Source organism: Aulonocara sp. 'chitande type north' Nkhata Bay, linkage group LG17, assembly GCF_057382095.1.
Source record: "Aulonocara sp. 'chitande type north' Nkhata Bay isolate Kocher_YH1m ecotype deep benthic linkage group LG17, A_spYH_male_GT1.1, whole genome shotgun sequence".
In the NCBI taxonomy this organism is placed as follows: Eukaryota; Metazoa; Chordata; class Actinopteri; order Cichliformes; family Cichlidae; genus Aulonocara; species Aulonocara sp. 'chitande type north' Nkhata Bay.
The window spans coordinates 2,016,739-2,025,048 of record NC_141360.1 but is presented as its reverse complement, the minus strand read 5'-3'; the positions used below and the strand labels follow the sequence as shown (position 1 = coordinate 2,025,048).

Below are 8,310 nucleotides of genomic sequence, written 5' to 3'. Positions count from 1 at the left end.
GCTCAGATAAGATAAAATAAGGACTTCATGATTCTTCTTAGGTAAATTCACTTGTCACAGCAGCAATAATAAGTGATTAAAACGGACACAAGAGTAGAAAAAAAGAAAAGCAAAAAATACGAATAAAAAACCTAAGATAAAAGTGAATTACACAGACAAAATCCAGATTTGGCATTTGCAAATTAAGGATTACTGGTTGTTCAAACAATTAAGACTATTTACTTGAGCAAACATGCAGTTGAGGATTTTTAGTAGATCAGACACACTCTACTGTATTAGAGAAAAGACAGTTAGTTACATGGAAGATGGAAGTTTTGGTTAATCAGATCCAGTAAAGCTCCTGAAGTATATTACCGATCTGTTAAAATGTTACTCTTCAAACTTGTGCCCTCAAATTATATAACCAGAAATAATTTATATTTTCTTTGAACTAGTGGAAAGGAGAGGGAATGGGGTCTTTCAAGCAGTCACACTTCAACTGTGAAACTCCCTTGTCCTTATGGTGTATTGACACTATTGAAACTTTTCAAAACCAGTCTAATGTTAGAAGAGCTTTTAGGTAAACTGTTATTCTTCTTCTTATCATTATTATATTTTTATTAATTATATTTTTATTATGATGTTGATTTGGGTGACACTTTTTGATAAATATTATATATTACTTTTTAAAACATATTAACCATCCCTATGCTTAAAAAACTTTTAAAAATAAAATTGTTCTTTTAAACTTGTGCATTGTTTGACTTTTAAAATTTTTGTATCAGGTGTAAAACGACTTTTTAAATAAAGTTGTTTTTAATGTGAGCAGCTCCTATTGGCTCGTTTAAAAAGAGGGAGGAGCAGATTGCACCGCCTAGCGTCTAGTCTTCGCGGTCTTTCGTCTGTTGCGCCTTTTCTCTCCCTGGTGTTTAAGAACGTGGAGGACAAAAGGATACCAAAGAATTGAAAACTATGACAAAGGTAAATACTTAAAGTTTGATACGTTTTCATCAATGGTTATTTTAGTAACTTTCTATAGTCGTCCTAAACGGTATAAGGGGGAGAAGCATAACATCTTTAGCTAGCAGGTAGAACTGGGTTAATTTGCTGCATTGTCTTTGGCAAACATAATTTAAAGTTAATTAAAAAACTCTTACTGCCTATATTCTACTCAATAAAGTTCATCTTATCTTATTCTGTTTTCATTGCACCATTCTCTCTATACAGTTTTTGAATTTACACACTATAACGTACACGGCAGTTTTTTTCTGTGCTTCTGCAACTGTTTCTTGGGTTTTCCTATAAGGTTTTTGTAATTAATTTAAAAAATTTATATTATTTTTTTGGCTTTAGTGGATTCCTGCTCAGCTAACTCGGCCATTATGCACTACCCAGTAAACAAAATGGCTGAACAGTATCTTAAATGTCTGAACATGAGCTAGTCATACCATGTTACGTAATATTCATGTGCAGTGTAGCAAGGTGATTGTTTAAATTACAGGAGTAGATGCCTGCAGCTGAAACGGTTTTCTGATCTGAATACGGTAATGTTACCAGATATGCATTGTACTATGGGAAAACGGTGGTGGATCAGTGTGTAAAAAGCCCCCAAAAGAAACACACAGCGTCTTTAGCTCAAACACTGTCTGATCACTCTCTTAGATACTGTGCTGTTCCATCTAGTTATTGGTTACTGAGAAATGTTAGGTCATTAATTAATTAAGAGAGTGCAGCTGTTCAGATCAGATGGTGAAGTAGGAAAATGCAGAACATGTTATTATAGCTGAATGCTGTGTAAAATACTAGTAATAAATCTAACTCCCATTTATGGCTTTTACTACTGTGGGGCTAAATAAAAAATTACAGACAATGAAATCTGCTACAATTACAAAGCTTAAGTTTAAAACAATTATTATATATTAAGCATTTTTTTGCTCTTTTTTTTTTTAAATTCTTTTTGCTAATAATGGACTCAATTTTATTATCAACTTCAAAGACCTATTAAACTTTTAAACCATTAAATCCAGGAAATTAGATGCCCGTAAATGTACGAGACCCTCTTTATGTCTAGTATCCCCAAATATTTAATAATCCTTTCTAAAAGTACACAAATTTTGTTCTTTTCAATTAAATATTGCATGTTCAATGTATTCTTGAGCAGGTAAAAATTCCACTAAATTAGTTTTTGCATATTTTTAAGTATAATCAAATTTTTATAGTTTGCGAGTACTTTTAATTTGGAGATTTTGCCACTTGATTTGAAGTTTGGATAGTGCTTTATAGTAATTTGTAAATGTTTTGAACTCATCTGGCTTCTTAATAATTTAATAAAAAATTAACAAGCCATGTAATAATTTGAAAACCACTAGGGACCACTTATAAAAAAGTAATTCCTTTTTTACTTAAAGGAATTTAGGATTTATGTCTGTCAAGTCATTTGTTCTGGCATAAGTCACCATTTTGATATATCTTCCTGTGACTTTAAAGTCTGTCAGCTAGTTAGATACATTTTTGCACTGCTAGTGTTTTCTGCTTGAATTAGTCAGTTTATCATATAAACACATGCAGTGCCTTTCAAACTTTTAATTACACTGTTCATTTTGTGCATTAGTAAGAGAATCTTTTATATTGAATTATCCTGGGAAAAAACAAAAATGTTTGTATTTTCTCATGCACTTTCTTTCATTTCCTTATCACGTTTAGATTCTTCAAGATCACAAGCACCATCTTTGACATGTAAGTAACTTTCATATTATTTGTATTACTTATTATTATTATTATTATTATTATTATTTTTGAAAAGTGATGGTCTTTGGGGCATCCTTTTTTTTTTATTGGTATTAAGTATATATATTTATTTAGGCACAGGAGGCAATGATCTATTTTAAAATTTAACATTTATTTAATTTTCATCTTTTATGCTAACAATAATGCCAACAGTGTTCTCTTCACTTGACCCACAACTCTGACAGTTTTGGTCCTCTGCTCTCCTCACAATTGGCTGATTTCCATCTGAGCTGCTACTGTCAACTGCATTAAACTGATTTTACATTGCCTTGTTATTCTAATCTTTATCTGCGTTTTGGACTCCAAACATTCACACCTGCTGTTAGTAACCAGAGCTCACAAGAGTGTAAGGCGTGTAGTTCAATAAAGTGATCGATGTGTTCACTAGCTGATTTCAATAAACCGGTAACTTATCAAATCCATATTTTATAGGAAGTACATTACTGATAAAAGTGGTAATAAACACGGTAACCAATAAAAATTTAAATTTCCTGTTATAAAAAAAAATACTGCAGTGAGCTCGGTTTTCTAACACCAGGTGTGAACATCTACAGTCTTTAAGCGCTGGTAAAGATTTAAAAATAAAAGCATTCAATAACATAACATTAAACAGTAAATTAGTTTGATGGTGTTGACTGCAGCAGCTCAATGTTAATCAGCTGATGGTGATGGAAGCAGATGAGCGTTTTTCATCATGGTTGTTAGTGATGTGTTGGTCAAAACGAAACGGCTCTTTGAAGTGAACGACACAAGCGTGTTTTTTCTCTCTCTCTCACCCTCTCTCTCGCACTCTTTTTCCGCTTCACTCTGCACGCGAGCCTTGTGCTTTGGGCTGGGAAGAGGGGGGAGGGGCGGTTGTTACACACGCAGTAGCACAGTAACAGAGCAGGAGGGAGAGAGAGAGAAAGAGAGCCAGGGACAACAACGTCACATTAGAAAGGTATAGTAATCATCCACAACTATTTTCAATTGCGGATGATAAAGGATTCAGAAAGTTTATTCATGCAGGCCCATATGACAGAGAATGTGCATCTTCTGTTTGTTTTCATATTATAATTTATATTTAATTGTGTTGTGGTTTGCAGTGTTTTGTGTTGTTTCACTTTAAATTTGTTTAAAAGGAAAAAGCTGAAAATTTAAATAGTTAAAAGTTGAAATGTAAATAGTTGTTTTTTTTGTATTATATGATTTATTTATTACATTTTATGTGGAGAGAATAAATAAAAGTATATTTACGGTGGCTGCTAGAGACAAAGCACGTACAAACCCCAAAACACGTAAAAACTCCATAGCACGTACAAACTCCAAAGCACGTACAAAACACAACAGAAGTGCTCCAGGATGCTAGGCACAGTGTTGAGATTTTGTTACCTAGTGGCTACACAAGCCAGGAAGTACCAACGACCGGATTTGGTGTGTGGTAGTAACAGGTAAATGAACAGTTTTTGGAATTTTTTATGAATATATATGAGTGCTTGTGTATAAATACACAAAAAATACACATATGATTTCAATTGTGTAAATTAAGTGATCTAGATAGCTCTGTTTTGGAAGTTCAGTTGACGCTAGAAATGGGTTTTGGAGTTTGTACATGCTTTGTCTCTAGGGGCCACCATATATATTTATATATAAACATATATAAATAAAACCACATTTCTTTTTTTACATTAGTAATTCCTTTTGTTCATAATTTTATATTGTTGTTAATAATAAATTAATTAAAGCAACAAAACAACCTGAAGAGCCGGTTGGGAGCCGAAAGAGCCGGCTTTCTAAAAAGAGACGAAAATCCCATCACTAGTTGTGTAATATGCTGGTATTGATATGATCAAAAATGAACTGAGTTGTTTCGTATTCTATAGAAATTGTACATCTAATTAATAACAAGGCTTTCTGCTGATGTTATTAATTAAAAATTTATTGTTTTATTTTTAAGCAACAACTTTTTAGCATGCAATCAGTCCATGCTGTACAGGACAGATTTGTAAACTGTGCATACAAAAATAGACTATTTTACAAAATTGCTCTTTCAACAAATGTAAATCACAGCAGATTTTTTTTGTTGTAGGTGCACTGTCACAACTAGAAATGTGGGGGGAAGTCCTCAAAGTTGAAGGCAGAACAGGAAAATACATGGAAATAACAATTTTCCTTTAAATGGTAAATGGCCTGCATTTTTATAGCGCTTTTCTAGTCCCTAAGGACCCCAAAGCGCTTCACACTACATTCAGTCATTCACCCATTCACACACACAATCACACACTGGCGATGGCAAGCTACATTGTAGCCACAGCTGCCCTGGGGCGCACTGACAGAGCACATCAGTAAAGGTCGATCTGGATACTTGATAACTGTTGGTATAGGTATGACATGAATTTGAATCTCCATTATCACAGGTTTTAATTGGGAGGGAACATGCAGATATACAGGAGGACTATAAACAGCAATTCCTATTGCATACAACTGTTTTAGAAAATACCAACAACACTGTTAATTTATCACTTGCTGGTCTATAGACTTTACAGTGTGGATGGATGGAAAATCCATCTGGCTCCACTCTGGCTGAATTGGTGCTACAAACAACTCTGCGCTCGGCTTTCCTGGCTGTGTGTGGATTTATACTTACACATCCAAATTTTGACCCTATTTTTCTTCCTTTCAGCTGATTGGTCAATTTCATGTCAATCACCAATTAAACAATCCAATCAGAGAACATCTCCAGAAGTTGATTCTGTTCATCTGGACGTAGCATTTTCAGTGGGAGAAAATGCTGCAAGCGCTACGTCCAGATGAACAGAATCAACTTTTGGAGATTTACTTACCTGGATGATTGAGCATGCATCAAGACAATCAGAGAACAGATAGGTTTGGCTGTTGGAGGGCTGCATTACGGAGCTTCAGGTCCTGGAAGAATAAATTCCCTTTTACATACCAGACCAGCATTTTTCTTCATTAGCACGAAGGAAAACAGTCTGTGCGTGTCAGAGTTCTGTGGTTTTTGTGTCACAGGGCTTATAATATGTGTAAAAATCTGGCCAGGGACCATCACATCACACTGCTATCATATTTTTCTGTTGCTATCATGTTTTTTTTCTGAGATGTTGTTACTTTTATGACAGATGTAACGAGAAATCTTCCAGAAAGTTAAATTTTTTATTCTAATCAAATATTTGATTCTGATAACAGATAAAGATTTTTTTTTTTACTTTTGTTCTGCTATTTCATAGTTTATACAAATTTTGGCCAATTCCTATTTATTTTAACCCTTTAGCCCCCAAAAAGTCGCCAGCGACAGGTTTTTCCAAACCTGTCTCGTCAAACCTGAGCTCTGCCAGGGGCCCAACACGCCTGGACTTTTAGAAGAAAAGAGATGTCCGAAAATAAACCACAGGGTCAAATACTTAATTTTGTTCAGTGTTTTAGAGTTATTAATTTGAATTGACTAATTTAAATATTTTATTCATGTACATTTTGATTGCCTTTAGTAAAAATGGCAAAATTTCAATTTCTTTTTTCTTTCTGTTATTAATCCTTGATTACATTCATATAGTATACAGTAGAGGAAAAAACCTACCAGACCTACCAGTTATCCTGCGTAACATTATTGGGGATAAAGGGTTAAGGAAGCGCAATTAATTTTTTTAGTTTAGCTTGTGTTTACTACCATTTTTTTTTTTATCACCACACAGTAAACATTAAGTAATATGTAAAGTGTCCATTTATCCTCCATTCCGGTCCATTATCTTAAGCTTAGGCTGCTGCCCCTCGACCCAATCCGGTACTAAGTAGAGAGGCCCAGACTTCGCTCTCTCCAGGCACTTGGCCCAGCTCTTCCGGGGGAATCCCAAGGCATTCCCAGGCCAGCCGAAAAACATAGTCCCTCCAGCATGTCCTGGGTGTTCTGGGTCTCTTCCTGGTGGGACGTGCCCAAAACACCTCACCAGGGAGGCATCCTAACCAGATGCCAGTATCTAATCTGTCCTTTTTGTATGTTCCCCTCAGGTTGCCATGGTAGCAGATACAGGGGAAACAAGTGTAGACGATGCCACAAGAAGGATGATGAAATTCCTCATATCACCTGAGCTGGCTGTGGAGTACAACATGCTTGGCCGACATGGGGAAAAAAAGTTCAGAGATTTGCGTCTTTTTAATGTTGTGTATGGTAAGTTAGTTTCACTTGAGACATTTGAACTTTAGAAAACTAAACTTTTTTAATAAAGTGTTTGAAAGTGTAACTGAGATTGGTTATCATGCAATTTGTATATATTTTTTGAGGCAATAAAGTGAAATAAACATTGTTCTTTGAAAATCATCACCAAATGAAGTAAGCTAAGATTAACTTTACTTTGGCTTGCCCGTTTTTCTTCTTCTTCATTTGCAGAGGCACTGAAGAATTATTTAACATCAAAAGTCAACTTGCAAGAAGCAGAGAAGGCTCTGTCCAAGTGGTTCAGTGGAGCTAAAGACAGAGGAGGACCGAGGGCTGCAAGGGTACAAAATAGACTTACGGCTCTGTAAAAAAACAAACCCTGCTGATTCAAGATAAGCTTTTGAGTTTTCCATCTGACTTTTTCCCCATGTTGCTACAGTTCCAAATATCTAAGGAATTTTGCTGTAGTTTGACATTTCTAGTTTTTAAACGTTTACGCACTTTGGAATACAGTTACGTAAAATCACAGTTGTTGGACAAAATAAATGTGAAAAATGTTGTTTTGTGTACCCTCGTGATTTTTGAAATGGTTTTATTTACAAACTAGATTTTGTTTGCGGTCAGCTTTAATATATTTGGTGTCTTTGTGTCACAGAACCCGTATTAGCCGTCTGAAAAATTGATTTTGTGACTGTTTTACTACATGGGGCCCACTCAGTGCCAGAACTTAGTCAATTCAAACTAGAAATAAGATGCAAATACAGAACCCACTGCTAATGCCATTCCAACTTTTTAGCTCATGTTTTCCTCATGTTGTACCCACTAAGAACTTGAAAAATGGGGCCTAGGTGGGTTTCAGTGTACTTTGCCCAGTTGGGGTCCATTTAGTTCCCAGATTTTACCAATATAACACCGAGATGGGCTTATAAAATGGGGCCATTATGGAACCCGCGGACAATCCCACTTAAAACCCACTTTTTAGCCTATGTGGTACTCACATGGTACCCACAAAACAACTTGAAAGGTGGGGCCTGGGTGGGTTTCTTTGTACTTTGCCCAGTTGGGGTCCATTTAGTTCCCAGATTATACCAATATAACACCGAGATGGGCTTATAAAATGGGGCCATTATGGAACCCGCGGACAATCCCACTTAAAACCCACTTTTTAGCCTATGTGGTACTCACATGGTACCCACAAAACAACTTGAAAGGTGGGGCCTGGGTGGGTTTCTTTGTACTTTGCCCAGTTGGGGTCCATTTAGTTCCCAGATTATACCAATATAACACCGAGATGGGCTTACAAAATGGGGCCATTATGGAACCCGCGGACAATCCCACTTAAAACCCACTTTTTAGCCTATGTGGTACTCACATGGTACCCACAAAACAACTTG

At 35.7% G+C, this 8,310-nt stretch overlaps 1 long non-coding RNA gene across 3 annotated transcripts; it reads left to right on the top strand.

The window, feature by feature from the left end:
- Positions 1-840: 840 nt before the first annotated feature.
- Positions 841-7,474, top strand: LOC147309421 (uncharacterized). 3 transcript variants are annotated; one of them, XR_015125710.1, is made up of 4 exons: positions 841-960; positions 2,683-2,715; positions 6,769-6,928; positions 7,148-7,474. It is a non-coding gene; the product is annotated as an uncharacterized LOC147309421 (long non-coding RNA). The 3 variants fall into 3 exon arrangements; XR_015125709.1 differs by lacking the exon at positions 841-960 and having other exon boundaries at positions 986-2,715; XR_015125711.1 differs by lacking the exons at positions 841-960; positions 2,683-2,715 and adding an exon at positions 3,609-3,706.
- The last annotated feature ends 836 nt before the right edge of the window (positions 7,475-8,310 follow it).